Here is a 15,493-nt window from a genome sequence, read left to right on the forward strand (position 1 = left end):
TTTTGTGTTCAACATAGTGAACATAAAATGAACATATAAAAAAATGTTCAATTTGTGTTCACCATGGTGAACATAAAATGAACACAAAGTGAACATAAAATGAACACATAAAAAAATGTTCATATTGTGTTCACCATGGTGAACATAAAATGAACTCAAAGGGAACACAAAATGAACATAAAGAAAAATGTTCATTTTGTGTTCAACATAGTGAACATAAAATGAACATATAAAAAAATGTTCAATTTGTGTTCACCATGGTGAACATAAAATGAACACAAAGTGAACATAAAATGAACGCATAAAAAAATGTTCATATTTTGTTCACCATGGTGAACATAAAATGAACTCAAAGGGAACACAAAATGAACATAAAGAAAAATGTTCATTTTGTGTTCACTGAGATGAACATAAAAAGAACATAAATTGAACATCAAAAGAACACACCAAGAAATTGGTGAACATAAAAGAACACCAAAAGAACATCAAAAGAACACTTGAACACTGAATGAACATATAAAGAACACCAAAAGAACACAATTTTTTCTACTAGGGTATATACCAAGTACTCCATCTCATAAATTGGCATGGGAAAAAATTCTCCAGGCCTAGAAAATAACAGGGACCTTTAGCTCTGGAATTCACATTACTGCTACGGACAGCTTCAGCACAAGTTTGAGGCTCTTAACCAGTTTGTGACTCCATGGAAGTCTTCTCTCCCTGTCATTGTCCAGTTTGATGGACCACAAGGTCCAAACATCAGGTACCATAAACCACGGTTCAATAGGGTTGTTCAAGCCTATCAGAACGGTCTAAAAAAACGAATGTGTATCACTTCTGATGTAATTTCATTTCGATTGGGATGAATGACAGATGCGTTGAAAAAGTAATGATGGAATTATTAGCAATCAAAATTCGAACAATTTTAAACGCCGCCAAAAACGGTCGGCCATCTTGAAATAGAGGTGATGACGAAACAAGCCTGTACGGCTGGCCTGTACCCTCGATCGCTCGATGCCAAGCTGAGCACTCTGCATGCCGACTGGACATTTGCCAAGGTTTTTCCTTATTTTGAAATGGCCTATGTTGTGCATGAAGCTTCCGGATGGATCAAGGCGACATGAAATCCATTCTTCAAGTTAGGCAGGCAACGTATGTAGCGTTGACAGGAATTGAAAGTTTTGTATAGCTGCATTTGCTAGGAAACTACGTGCAGTGAACTTTCATTGTGCCTCTAGTGCAAGTGAACACAATTTGTGCCCTTAATGTACCCCTAAGTGAATGATTGCATATAGACGATGAAGTAAAGAGTGAAGTGAGTTGTGAATGTAACTGCTTCGACGAAATTATTTATTTCTTCCATGCTAGTTCAATCAACCCTATACATTTCGATCTAAGGTATCTAACTATTGCCTAGGGGATATGTTTCATATTTGATCTAGTTGTGCTTTAGGGATACATCGAACGCATATTAATTTCCAATCGTTTGTTCGCTTCTAAGTTCCGTTTGATTTTATTACCTATTAATTTTGAGCATTCACGAGTGTTTACATTTCACGAATTTCGTTGCGCTGTTGTTTGTTTTTGTTTTGATCATATTTTGGTTACGGTAAGAGTACGGGTAAGAGTAATAGTGAAATTCTAAGTTTTTTGATGTTACAATAACCGATTTAGCTATTTGTTTCAGCCTATTCATTTCATTGTCCTCGAAATGTCAATGTGAAATAACGTAAACTGATTCTAAGTCGTTAGTGATGAGTGAGAAGTGAGGTGTGGAGAATCTTTCGAACTTCAAGGAGTGCAAATTCTTTTAGCGTGTGCAGAGTGATTGGAAAACCGATTATCATGTTTTATTAGTGTTTTATATTTATTGTGAGTCAAGTTTTTCATTGAAACAGTTGATTCGGAATATACTGATTATATGTATCAAAAAGACAACTCGTGAAATGTGTACGTTTTAGTGCTATTATGATATGATGAGCAATAAATATGTACAAGTAAGGGTAATTTTGCTTATTATTACTCTTATTAAAGGATAAATTTGGATTTTCTTTAAACACTGATCTGGCGGCAGACGCTGGAGATCTTGAAAAAAAGTGGAATAACCCTGCTGAGCCACTTAAACAACACTGCAGTAGGGCATCTACAGGCTTGTGACGTCACACATCAATTCAAGATGGAAGTAGGGCTTTTTGGCGTAACGTAAAATTTGTCACTGTTTAAAGCCTTCTCTAAACATGTACAATGAAGAAAATAGCATAATATTATTGTCATTGCTCCTTCTGAAGCACGATCTTTCGATTTCTTAAATAAAAAAAATATGGTGAACAACCCTATTGTCATGGGAATACAACATCCGGGATCCTTTGGGTTTAGTGTAGTAGTCTAAGCAGTGACCCAAAAAGCCTGATAAGGATTGTAGTTCGATTATTGTGGATTTTTTTCTTAAGGCAATTAATGTGAATTTCATTACTGTTCAAGCAAGGGTATACCCAGGATCAAAACTAGGGGGGAAGGCATGGTTGTTCAAGTTATAGGTAAGATTCAAGCATGGAAAAGGTGAATGAAACCAACATTTCAGAAAACTGTTACAGTGCTTTATTAGTTTTTAAAATTATTTGCATGAAAAATATTATGACATTTCCTTAAAGACATTTGCGATTTTTGCTTCTGGGGGGGAGGGGCAGGCATCTGTCACCTCCTGCCCCTCGCTGCATGCAGCGAGGGGCAGGAGGTGACAGATGCCTGCCATGGGTACGCCCTGGGCATGTGTTCAAGAGGCAGGCATGAAATACTGAGCAAGTAGACTCTCGCACAGGGCATATCATACAATAAAATCAGTTTATTTTAAGGTGGCTAACATGCAATATTTTCTACCCTCTAACTATACCCAATTCTGAACTTTCACTTATTTTACATTTTTCTTTGAATAATTATTATTTATTACTTTCATGCATCCCACTCGAATTTTCAGGCCTTTTTACGGGGCCTGCTGCCGCAATATACCACCTCCAACAACCTTTTTAGCGGCGAGAATTGTGCGAAAATGCGCACGCAGGAGAAAAAAAGACTCGATATGTGTAACCTTTCCAGTGTTAGTGGCGGAATTTTTTTTATTACTTATGGGATATGGCCAACATAAATTTCGATTTTTTTAGTTGATATCTCCATACTCTATGAAACCCACGGAGAAAACACCGTCGCCAAAGCCGATATTCCTGGTATTTTAATTATTCTTGGCACAGGTCGATGAGAAGAGTATTTATTTGAGTTAATGTCGCAAATAAAATTTTGATGAACCCTTTCAAATTAACTTGATAGACCTTGTACACGGAGAATACATTATGATGTAATAAAGTGTAATGTATTAAATACTCTACAACACTCTACAATATAAACTCTATGATCATGACCTTGTGCCTTGTGTGAAACGCCGTGAACATCGGTGAACATTGTATGTGAGGTATGGGAAACGTGTGAACAAGAAACGTGGTGTGAATGTTGGTGAATGTGAAACTAACTTAAAGCAACGCCATCTTCGTGTTGTTTTCTGCATTCTTCTGCGTAGCGGCAGAAGTTGAAAAAGTTGAAATTGGAAGAGTAACATAAATTTCGATTTTTTTAGTTGATATCTCCATACTCTATGAAACCCACGGAGAAAACACCGTCGCCAAAGCCGATATTCCTGGTATTTTAATTATTCTTGGCACAGGTCGATGAGAAAGAGTATTTATTTGAGTTAATGTCGCAAATAAAATTTTGATGAACCCTTTCAAATTAACTTGATAGACCTTGTACACGGAGAATACATTATGATGTAATAAAGTGTAATGTATTAAATACTCTACAACACTCTACAATATAAACTCTATGATCATGACCTTGTGCCTTGTGTGAAACGCCGTGAACATCGGTGAACATTGTATGTGAGGTATGGGAAACGTGTGAACAAGAAACGTGGTGTGAATGTTGGTGAATGTGAAACTAACTTAAAGCAACGCCATCTTCGTGTTGTTTTCTGCATTCTTCTGCGTAGCGGCAGAAGTTGAAAAAGTTGAAATTGGAAGAGTTTGTGTTGAAGTACTTATTATTGACGTTTGAATTCCTGAAATTTTGTATTATGGTGAAGAAGGCGTATTATGAAGTTAAAATACGGTAAAGTTTTCGAAAACAATGTTATCATTCGTGCCGGTGACTTTATTGCGGTGCAGGCATAGAAATGGCAAGTGAGGTTATGATACTCAAGTTTTTTTGTAAATTTATTCATATATGCACCTATATAGTTATCATTCTATTCATATTAGTTATTAATTTGTTCATGTGTGTACCTTCGTTATTTGAACTTGTGTCAAAACTTTTTAAATATCGTTGACGTTATAGGAACTTGGCCCGCGGTAAAGCCCTCGAGGGCGAGGAGATCACTACGTGCAGTAGCTCTCGCTAGTATTTCAAGAGAGTCATCGCCATACTTCTGCCGTTGCTGTAGGCGTCGTATTATTTGATCATACCCTTGATAACTAATTATGCTGGAAGATCAACTAATGTCAGAGGTAAACGTGGTTATCAGAACCGTGACCGTCTCGTTCAGCATCAATCATTTGGGATGATCAAAACCCGGACATACCGTATGTGACAAGTCCATATTTGTATTCTATAGTTATATCTAGGTTTTAGTGTATGAACGAATAATAGCTGGTGTTAGCCCTACGTATTTTAGTCTTCCATTCTTGCAATACTGTAACTTAACATTTAATCATTTGTGATATGTACGTTTACTTATGTCATTACTCTGCTGTGAATGGTCCTGAGCGACAGTGCTAGCATGATCAGTATCTGTTGAATATCTCATGCCTTGCTAGCTCAATGCAATTAAGTCACTGAGGTAAGGTCAAAATATGAAACGAGGCAGCCGCTTACACATTTTCATACAAATTTTGATGCATATTGTCAATATGCCAGCAAGTAGCTATTTTATCAATATTGTATCCATCAGTATACTTTGGTAATGTAAGTGTCAGAGCACGTGGGCATTGAATGGTCCAAACAGCAGACAACGTGGAGTCAACATTGATTCTATCTATATTCCATTTCAAAGCCATGATGGTAAAATCAAGGATTCTTATGGAATGCAGATAGAAATACCTTGCAGGAAGTGATGGTGGCAGTAGTTCTCCAAAAGCCATGTATCTGGATGTGAATTCCATATGGAATCTTCATGTAAAATAGGAAAGTATTCTATGTAGAAATCATGCTGGATTTCCATTTGCATTCCCCATGGACAATTCAAATAGAACCCACCCTATTGAAAATGTCCCATTGATTTCCTATAGGGTTTTTAGAAATACTATAGGAATAGGGTGGTTTCCTCATCATCATTAGTCAACAATCCTAAGATTGGTTTGACGCAGCTCTCCATTTCTCTCTCCTATCCGCTAATCTCTTCATAGCTACATATTTCTTCTCTTTTACATCCTTTATAACCTGTCCTATATAACTCATTTGGGGCCGTCCCTTGCCCTTTTTCCCTTCCACTAGTCCTGCATAAGGTTTTTAGGAGGTTTCTCTTTTCTCCCACTCTTCTTAGCACTTCCTTGTTACTCACACGATCTATTATTTTTTTATTGCCTAAATCGAAAGATTATTACTCCTGGAGTATGTATTTCACGCTTTTAGATTTTTAAATGACGATATCTATTTTTCGCGATTAAATGAAAAGTGAAAATTTTCAAGTGCGCGAAAACGCGACGCTTAAGTATGAATGCCGGGAAATCTCTCCGTACGACGTATTTCTGGTTCCCGCTGCCGCCCTGTGAGGTGACCTTGAGGCGAGGCTTAGCGCTGATACGACGGAGGCTGCTAGCGGGTAGCTGAGTACCCTGCTGGCTGGTAGCGCTTGGCTTAAATAAGGATTATTAATACCTTATCAAATGAAGAAAACTTTCCGACCTTAGCCAGTTCTAATAAGTGATTATTGAGACATGTTTCCCTGAGCTCTGCGCCTCATGCATGCATTGGTAACCTCAGACGATGTATAACTCCTATCTTCTCGTATAGAAACTAGGTCCCTGTGACGTCACGTGGAATGGCATCGCTTGGGCGCCAATCTGGCCCTTTTCAAATGAGGATAAAAATGGACCATTGCCATTCGTCTAAACCGGTATTTCTAAAACCAAATCATTTGTATATTATGAATACACTAATGGTGGATGAGGAATCGCAATCAATGCCTTTCGTTTTCTTTGATGAAGGAAACTACCCTATTATGTAAATTCCTATAGGAAATGGAATTTACTATAGGAATCACAATGGTTCCTAAGGGAACAATTAAGGTTCCTATAGGAACCTTAATTGTTCTTATAGGAACCATATGGGAACCATTGTGATTCCTATAGGAACCATTGTGATTCCCATAGGAACCATTGTGATTCCTATAGGAAATTCTATTTCCCATAGGAATCACAATGGTTCCAATAGCAACAATTAAGATTCCTATAGGAACCTATATTGGTTCTATATGAATAATAAATTTCCTATAGGTACAAGAATGTTTACAATAAAAATGAGAAATTTTCCCTATTCTCCTAGGGACCTAAGAGGGAGCGTTCCCGCGCGCTGTCATTGATGGTGGACAAATATGAAATGCAGACGGTTGAGTATCAGAGTGGAAGAAATGATTGGCTGGAGATCGAATGGGCGCACCGCATGTATCTCATAGGGAGCGAAATCATCTGGCATTTCAACTCAAGCAGTATAGGACACACGACCAAGTGATACGAAAAAGTGCCTCCACCCACTGTTTATAGGAAATGGGATCAGATACGATCATATACATGAGATCTAGAGGTGTGGGAATTCATTATATGTACATGCGAGGCAGTATTCCGATAGAAACTACTCGCATTTGCTGGTAGCTTTCTAGTCGGATGGCTTTCGACTAACTAGCATCGCATCTTGAATACAACTAATAATGCAAATCCTCAGTTAATCACCAAAATAAGTGGAAGAAGTTTATATAATAAATGCAATAAGTATAATTATTAAATTTATCCTTGAAATGGTTACATAATATATAGTATAAAATACTTATTTTCTCTCCAATCAATCGACCAAAGTTAGCTCTCGATGACACTTAAATCCGGGTTTTGCGATTATAAATATCGGTGCTTTATCATTGTGTTCGCCTCGGCGGTACTTGAACGTAAATTGGAATACTGAACTTAGAACAATGCTGAGAAGCTTTGCAAGGCCCCTGCTCAAGGATGACACACAAAATCCTTAAGCGATTTATAGTTTTGCATATTCCTATAGAAAAATTGATTTCGTATAGGAATTTATTTCCTGTAGGAAAATTTTTTTCCTATAGGAAAATGGTTGAGTTCCCATTGTCAAATTATTATAGGAAAAACATTCCTATAGGGAATTTTCAATAGGGCAGATTGAATTGATAATGATGGCAATTGTCTTTACTCAGAGAGGCAATTCAAATCAAGAGGGTAAGAGTTGCCCTGAAGACAATTGGTCATAATTTAAAAATTAATGCTGCACATAAAATATATGTACATTGTGGACAGTAAAGTGTTACCTTTGAATCAAACTCATTGTACGTACATCATGCCCCTGCATTACAAAAGAATGCTAATGAAATAATAATAGTCTTTCAAGTAATGCTGAATTTCTTTCATACTCCTAAGAAAATTCCTTACCAGTCTTAAAATGAAGTTCATTTACCCTGAAATAAGTTTAAACTCCTGTTAACCCCTTCCACTTCAATTTATTTTCTGAATGTCGTGGTCCTATCATCTATTAATTTTTCTCTAGTTCTTTTGAAATGGAATGGTAGATAATGAAATGATATTTTGTAGTTGGTAATCAATGTAGACCAGTAAAATAAAAAGTGATTATTATTTCACTTTTAAAGTATCTATTTAAATACATCACTGAACACAGCTATCACTACTCATATACAAATCTTTTTATTACAGTAGATTCCGTTTTATGGGTCCACCGGTTACTTGGGGCAGTCGCTTAATTGGGGCAGATCTTGAAGAACAGAACCCAATAGAGGAATATCCCATAGTATTCTTCGCTTAACCTTGTCCCTACTATACACATATATATACGTGTGGACGTTTCCTGACCCAGAAGACGATCGACGGCCGTATATTTACGTGTGAAATTTTCCTGGCCAGGATAACGAAAGCCGTATATATACGTTTTCTAGCTCTCCCTCTTTTAGGACGGTGGCGGTTTTAAGTCGTCTTTGTCTCGGGACCCAAGCCTGCGGGGTTTAGCATTTACCCTCGGAATCTGGGAGCAGGTATAACCCCTCTTAGCGGTAAGGGACAGCGGTTGTACAATTGTTTATCAAGTCAGTTTTCGAAATAAACATTTGTTCATTTCTCATAAAAAATAAACTAAGAATTGAATTATTTGTCTTTTGAGCAGCGTTTAAAATTTTTAAATGAAATTCTACGATAAATATTAACTTATATCTCGAGTTATGTATAATCATCGACATGGAAATTGGTGCTGCATTATATGCGTTAATATTGACCTTCGTTTAAAATTAGACAATGTTCAGAAAAAAATGAGGAATTCAATTCAGTCTGCAATTTACGTGCAAGCAACAATTATCCATTTGCTAAATACATATAAGCAATACATAAGTCACCGCGAACCAATGCCGCAGGTACGGTCGTAAACCCGGAAATGAGGGAGCACAACTACTCTCGGAGTCCGAGATAATGCGGAGTTCCAGCAGGGAGGGGTCGAGAAAGGTTCAGCGAGACCCTTCTTAACGAATGTCCTCCAAAAATGCTCCGTACCACGAGAAAGAAGAGTCTCTTGGGGCTCAGTACAGCAGTCAGGCTAAGACGAAAACTCTGCCGTCTCGAAAGGGTTAATTGGGACAGCATGCCGCTTTATTGGGCCATGAGTCGGCGACATAGACTCTATACTCGCGACGAAATTAAAATTTTTTTGTTTTCAGAATACTATTTTTTTATATTTTCCTCCTTTGATTTACTCTTATTTTTCACAAATGTTCCTATTCTTGCCCTATTTTGAAAGCTCTTGTTTGTGTACTATCCGCAAGAGGATAGGACTTTTCTTAAATAAAACATCTCTTAATAATCACCTATTTAAATTGCCTATGGTTGGGAAGTTTCCATCGTTTGATAGGGTATTAATAATCCTTATATAAGCCAAGCGCTACCTACTAGCAGGGCACTCAGCTACCTGCTAGCAGCCTGCGTCGTATCAGCGCTCAAGCCTCGCCCTAAGGTCACCTCACAAGGCGGCAGGGGGAACCAGAAATATGTCACACGGACTTTTTCCCATCATTCCTACTTAGCCATCGTGTTTTCGTGCGCTTGAAATTTTTCACTTTTCGTTTAATGGCAAAAAATAGATATGGTCTTTTAAAAATCTAAAAGTGTGAAATTCGTACTCCAAGAGTAATAATCTTTCGATTTAAACAATAAAAAAATAACAGGAAACCACCATATTGATCTGCTGGACTTAAGTTTGGTGGACTTCTCACATGCAGATTTTATTGTCACAGAAAAAAGTGCCACCTTTCTAAAGCCGGCGTCCCACGGTCAAATTTGTATGGAACTGAATGGGGGTCTCCCACGATCCATCTCGTTTGGCAAAAGATGGAAAACTAGCAAAAAACGATATTTATGTAAACAAATGTGGAAGCTTGTGAAGTGGAGGATTATATCTTTTTTAGCTGTCAAAATTGTCTGAGCAGGCCTCGAAAATATAAAACACCAGGATGGAAAGGTGAGGCAATTTATTCCAGCAAGGAAAATGTTATTAATAAATGATGGATCTTGTAGTTTATATGATGTTATGAATAGTCTCTAAATGTGCATTGAAATCACATTTTTTCTCTCCTAATCAAGCAGTTGCTAAAATAAGGTCCTTATCCTATTATCATAGTGATCGAAATGGGCAGCGGCATGGGTTTCGCATGTAGTCATTTCTCCAGCTGCTCGCTCGCTCGGAATCCCATGCCCTCCACAAAGCTAACGTGTAGATTTTAGCCTCGATACCTTAATTAACCCTTATACTGCCACCGGGCCGATATATCGGCCTTTGCTACTTGAGCGAAAACTGCCATGGGCCAATTTATCGGCCCGAATTATTTCACTTTATTTTGTGATTGTGGCTTTTCAACGGCTGTAATTTATGTAAACCCCCATAATCGATCTATGGTTATAAGATATATCTTAAGAATTGGGAAAAAAATCCAGACGTATTTAATAAAATTAAGTAGTTGAAAAATTTTTAAATGTGAAATGTTGCTAATTCCGGAAAATAGCCTTGGCAGTCTTCATATATCCCACCTGAAATGGGCTGGCAGTAAAAGGGTTAAATCTTTTATTCTTTCCAAAACACCCCTCCTTGTATTGCAAGTCTAAAAGAACGCTTACTTCTTATTAAACATGAACTCATTATTACGGATTTCCTAGTTGATAGTCCATCGCCTATCGAGGCCAATTTTTGCTCATTTTAACCTTTAGAACCACACCTGGTGGTGAAATAGACGATCACATTTGAAATAATATTTTGTGAGTTCACTTCACGGTATGGTGACATTATAGATTCAAAACTAAATGTTTTAGTATTCCATACAGTATTTAGGAAAAAACTCCACCGGTTGTGACCTTTTCTGGTTTTATTAAGAGGTGAACAAAAATGATCAAGACCCTAAAAGGTGGAAACCGGTTGGATTTTTAATGCATACTGTGTGGAATACAACAAAGTTTATTTTTGTGTCCATAATATCCCAGTCAGGCCGCATTTTTACCCTCTGATTTTTGGCTTTTGTCATCTACCACAGCACCGTTGTCCTCGTCCTTTTTCTATTACATGTTCCTATCCCTTTCTTTCCTTACCTGTGAATTTATTTGTATATTTATTAATTATAATGCTCATGCAGACGATAAATAATTTTAACCTGTGTGGCCTGTGTGTCAGCACTTGGCGATGCTTTTTTTTTCAAAGGCCATATGATCGGTTGGTTTCATCCAATTGGATGAAAATTTAGAACCTGTCCTATCCATTTGGACAGAACTGATTTTGGTCCAAGCAATAGGACCATAAGCCAGTTGGATGAAATTTTGACCATGGGAGATGGTACGCATCAGTTGTATCAAAATTTGATGCAAATTTGACCGTGGGACATTGGCTTAACAGTTCCGCATCGATGTAAGTTAACCCTTCCGCACCGGATGTCGGGTGGAGCTGATGGGAATTTTCAAACGTATACCACCTGACGTCAGGTATAGCTGTAGCAGTTTTTTCAATGCAAACAAGCTGACATCGGCTTTGGCCAACGCAAGGGAAGGGAAGTGACTGCTGAGGTAGCAATTTCATTACGCCTTACATTTGGAGTGCTTCTTAATGGTTGTGAGTCATAGACTATAACAGCAATAGAGAAGTCGAGAGTTGAAGCTGTCAAAATGTGTTGCACTAGGGCAGCGGTTCCCAAACTTTTTCTTTCTGCGACCCATTTTAGCCCAAACGTTTTAGCCGCGACCCCCTAAAAATGGTTGTCTAAGTTTAAGTACATAGTTCACTTTATTATTCGCACATCTCGCGACCCCCCTGGGGGTCGCGACCCCCAGTTTGGGAACCGCTGCACTAGGGGAATGATGAAGATAAAATGAACAGATTGTGTGAGTGATTTGGAAGTCATGAGAAGAATAGGAGAGAAAATAAGTTCCTTGAAAACCTTATGATGAAGACAGTATAGTTTAATGAACTGCATCATGAGGCACGATGGTCTGCTGAAAAAAAAGTCGAAGAGAATAATGGCCAAGGAAGGCTCAGGGAGAGATAAATGGAGCATATAATGAAGTGTATGAAACAAAATATTTATGGCATTACTTTAGGATTAGCGAATAGGAGAATTGAGTGCCGAGCTGTGTCAGACCAACTTTCGGATTGGTGAATCATAATGAAGATGAATAGAAATTTCTATTGGGACTCAGGCTTCTTCATTACCAACACCTGGAAATCCATTTTTTTTTACTACTCTTCACCATGGATTGGTTGCCAAGAAGCTTTTTCAGTGTGGGTACATTATGTGGCACCCAACCTCCATGCCTCAGGCATGTAGCCAGAAATTTGCTGAGGAGGTATATGGGTTTCCTGTACTGATGTTTTGTTCTCAGTACAAATGCATTGTAAAACTATACATTTCATTATGTCTGCTATCTATGTATTTAATTTCATAGTTCTGAAAGTATAATTCATCATAAGTTATTGGTGCAATGAAATGGAATGCAACTATCAAAAAATGGAGTTTCAGAGGATATATGCCCATTGGCCAGTGGCCTCCTCAGCATATGTATTGCTGGTAGTCGCCACTATGGCTTACTTAAAGGGAGGGAAGGGTAGAAGCCCCTTCTTGCTATGTAGCTGCTAGACATGGGTAGATATATGAGACAATCAGAAACCTCAGTTTGACATCCATCTACCCCAATGATGATGTCGATGTCAAGCATCGAAACTTTGCCAATTTGTCCCAGTGGAGAATCCAAAGTGAATTTTTACAATAAATAGGACGTTTTATATTAATGGCTTCAAATGTGTTCCAAAAATCATCTTTTTCTTTAGTGAGTGCCATTTGTGGGAGCAAACACTACTATAATTACCACCTCTCAGGAAAATATTGTTATTTCTGAACAAATTAGCTGTTCCGTAGCATACTTTCTCCTGCATTGCTCTCCTTCAATTTCCAGTTTATTGTAATTTATTAACTTGCTTTTGAATGTTTTGGATCACTGCTTGAGTGGATGCATATTTCCACTTGTTCGTCCCCTGATCATTTATCCTTTAGTATTGATGAGGGTGATGAAATCAATTTTATCTCTTTTAAGATCATTTATTAAAATATCTACCTACTTTGGTTGAACAATCTCGTATCCAACATTTGCTGGCCTTTTATTGATCCTGGGTTGCTTTCTATGAATCCCATTATGTGAGGCATTTTTATTTATTTTTTACCATTGTTTTATTTTTATTTGGGCGAGTGAGGAGCTGGTCCACTGCAAAACTGGAGGTATACATGGTTTTTTGTCTAGATTTTTATACTTCTAGCCTGTTGGTTCAAGGTAGATTTTAAATTTACGTCCTATCATTCATTTCTGAGGCATTAATCCCTTATTTGTCATCTGGGGAAACACCCTCTAGGGGATACAGTCTCACCAATGGGGCTAACAGAATTTAAAACTTTATTAGTCTCAAGTTTTGAAGATTGTCTGTACGTTTATGATTTCAAGTTACAGCTTTTGGTTGAGCGTGATGAAGGAATTTTCCATCCTAGTTTTGTGCCTTTTGCTGGCAGGTAGAAAACAAGATAAGTTGAATTCAGATCGAAGCAAATTGAAGTGATTGTGTTGTGTCCGAATTATTTATAGTATCGATAAAAATTATAAAATATACTTCTGCGACATATAAGACTCTAAATACTTATAGTGATCTTTCAAATGTACCTCCAATTAGTGGCAAGCCTTTTCCTATTGGGTAATCTTTATTTGCATGAATTGCTAAATTTTTCCCATAATTTTTAATTTATTCCTATTTCAGCGCCTAGTATAACAATACGATGCTGTTTTTGTGAATAAGGAATTGTTGATTGGAAAACCAACTTTATCGTCATAATTAATTCAATTTTTAAATCACGATTGACAAAGCATTTATCATCGCTTGTATAGGCATTCTAATTGCCTCTTGATTTTTGTAACTCAAGTTAGTTTTGGGTTCGGAAGGGTAAATTTTAGGCAGTTGCTAATTCCGTCAAATGTTTTTGCGTCGTCATTACATAAAATTTAAATTGATGACCAGTGATGTTAGTCTTATTTTGAAATTATATTTTTCGATTACGCGTTTCTTTATGCTTCGCGCATCTTCTTCCATGGTTTCTTCCCCCCAAAATTCATGAAGATGGTGAATTTCTATGCTTGCATTTACGTCAATGCCTATGGAATACATTCACGAGAGTATGACCTCCGTGCGCAAAGGTATTACATCTTTATTAATGGTCTGATTTTATGCGGCCTCTCAGCTGCTTATTCCACGTGACGTTTTACCTTGCCGTTGTTGCCAGTTTGTCTCCAAGGCTTCCTCAGTCGCTTTCGGAGCTTTGAATCGGGCGTGTGGTTCGTCGTATTCTTTCGACGGACCTTTCACTTGTTGAGCGGTGGCGAATTTTCTTCCTTTTTTAATTTGTTGGCCATTTATTCTTGGTGAAAATTACTCTCAGAAGAAATTTGTGCGTTTCTGGATTACATTCATCTTTATGGTTGGCTGTGAAGTCTCGATGAAAGGGACAGAATTCGGGATTGAAAATCACCGCATTAATTCGTCGAATGATAGTGAAAATCATGTGTATGCATTTTTTCACTTGACTTGTGAGTGAAATGATTATTTTATTTGGTTGATTGTTATTGTTGTCTCCATTTACGAGTGTATTTTTAAATTATAAGTGATACATTCTCATAATCATCATAAATCATGCACATTACATTATTAGAATTATATTTTAGATCAAAGTACATTCATTACTGTAGCTAATTTTCTCCATTGCGTATGTGTTTTTCGATGTTGTGTGTGTGTGTTAACGTCTTGCGAGAAAGAAGTTTTATTCACTCGTCATTTTTTGAAAATTGCCTTTTCGGTCCAGTGTTTCAAGAACCATCGCATCTGCTGTTTTATTTTTAATGCTTATAAATGCTCTAGCAGGGATGAATTATTATTAGCTAAATTCAGTTTCCCATTAATAAAGTCTTAGGTGTTACTTTATATTTGCCGGGACGCACGTGTAGGGGAACGTGACTGCTGGCGAAGTATCGATTACGTTCGTATTTTTTAGCGCGGCAATGTACGTCATAATGTTGATGACGTCGGCGCGCAGCAAGTGGGTCGTTGCGGCGTTGGCTGAGCGCTGTCAATCGGGAATGCGATAGCAGAACGGGGACCTTGAGGTGCCGTTAACAAAGGAAATTGCGCTCGCGGTCCATGGATTATCGCGCGCTCCATTGAAAACTGGAGGTGCATTATTCATAAATAAATTGGGGAGAGCAATGGCGTTATTTCAGTTCAGAAGCTGGGATGATGAGGATTACGAAAAATAGGATATCCTTGAATAACCATCAAGCAGAACCACTAGGAGAAAGAGGGTGGAGTCCTCCCCACCCAGAAAAAACAGCCTTAAAAAGTTGATAATTAAGTTTCCAATTATTTTATTGCACAAAGTAGTCATAAATATCCTCTATTTATCATAGTAGATTCAATATTAATTTCTTGATTGCAATATCTTTATTATTTTTATCTTTTAGAGCGACAGGGAGAACATTAACTTTAGAGCCCCACACTATATTTCCAGGTATGACAGAATCGATAAATTAAGAGAGATATTTTGCTGAACACATAGATATGGGAGTTAGTTTTTGCAAAGGACTTAAATAAATGCTAGTCG

The 15,493-nt window shown here is 37.5% G+C and overlaps 1 protein-coding gene and 1 non-coding gene across 10 annotated transcripts in view; both read left to right on the forward strand.

Moving 5' to 3' along the window:
* Positions 1 to 7,189: 7,189 nt before the first annotated feature.
* On the forward strand, positions 7,190 to 7,294 carry LOC124168552. The gene has a single exon (XR_006866974.1). It is a non-coding gene; the product is annotated as a U6 spliceosomal RNA (small nuclear RNA).
* A 6,833-nt stretch (positions 7,295 to 14,127) lies between these two features.
* Positions 14,128 to 15,493, forward strand: part of LOC124168471 (protein timeless) — a 69,944-nt gene continuing 68,578 nt past the window's right edge. For 5 of the 9 annotated variants that reach the window (XM_046546734.1, XM_046546733.1, XM_046546736.1 and 2 more), the window contains exon 1: positions 14,129 to 14,426. The gene's annotated coding sequence lies outside the window, so the exon portion shown is untranslated. Of the gene's footprint in view, positions 14,427 to 15,493 lie in introns of all 9 variants that reach the window. The other 4 variants (XM_046546740.1, XM_046546739.1, XM_046546741.1 and 1 more) reach the window with 2 other exon arrangements.

The sequence above is a fragment of the Ischnura elegans genome, chromosome 11, assembly GCF_921293095.1.
Source record: "Ischnura elegans chromosome 11, ioIscEleg1.1, whole genome shotgun sequence".
NCBI lineage: Eukaryota > Metazoa > Arthropoda > Insecta > Odonata > Coenagrionidae > Ischnura > Ischnura elegans.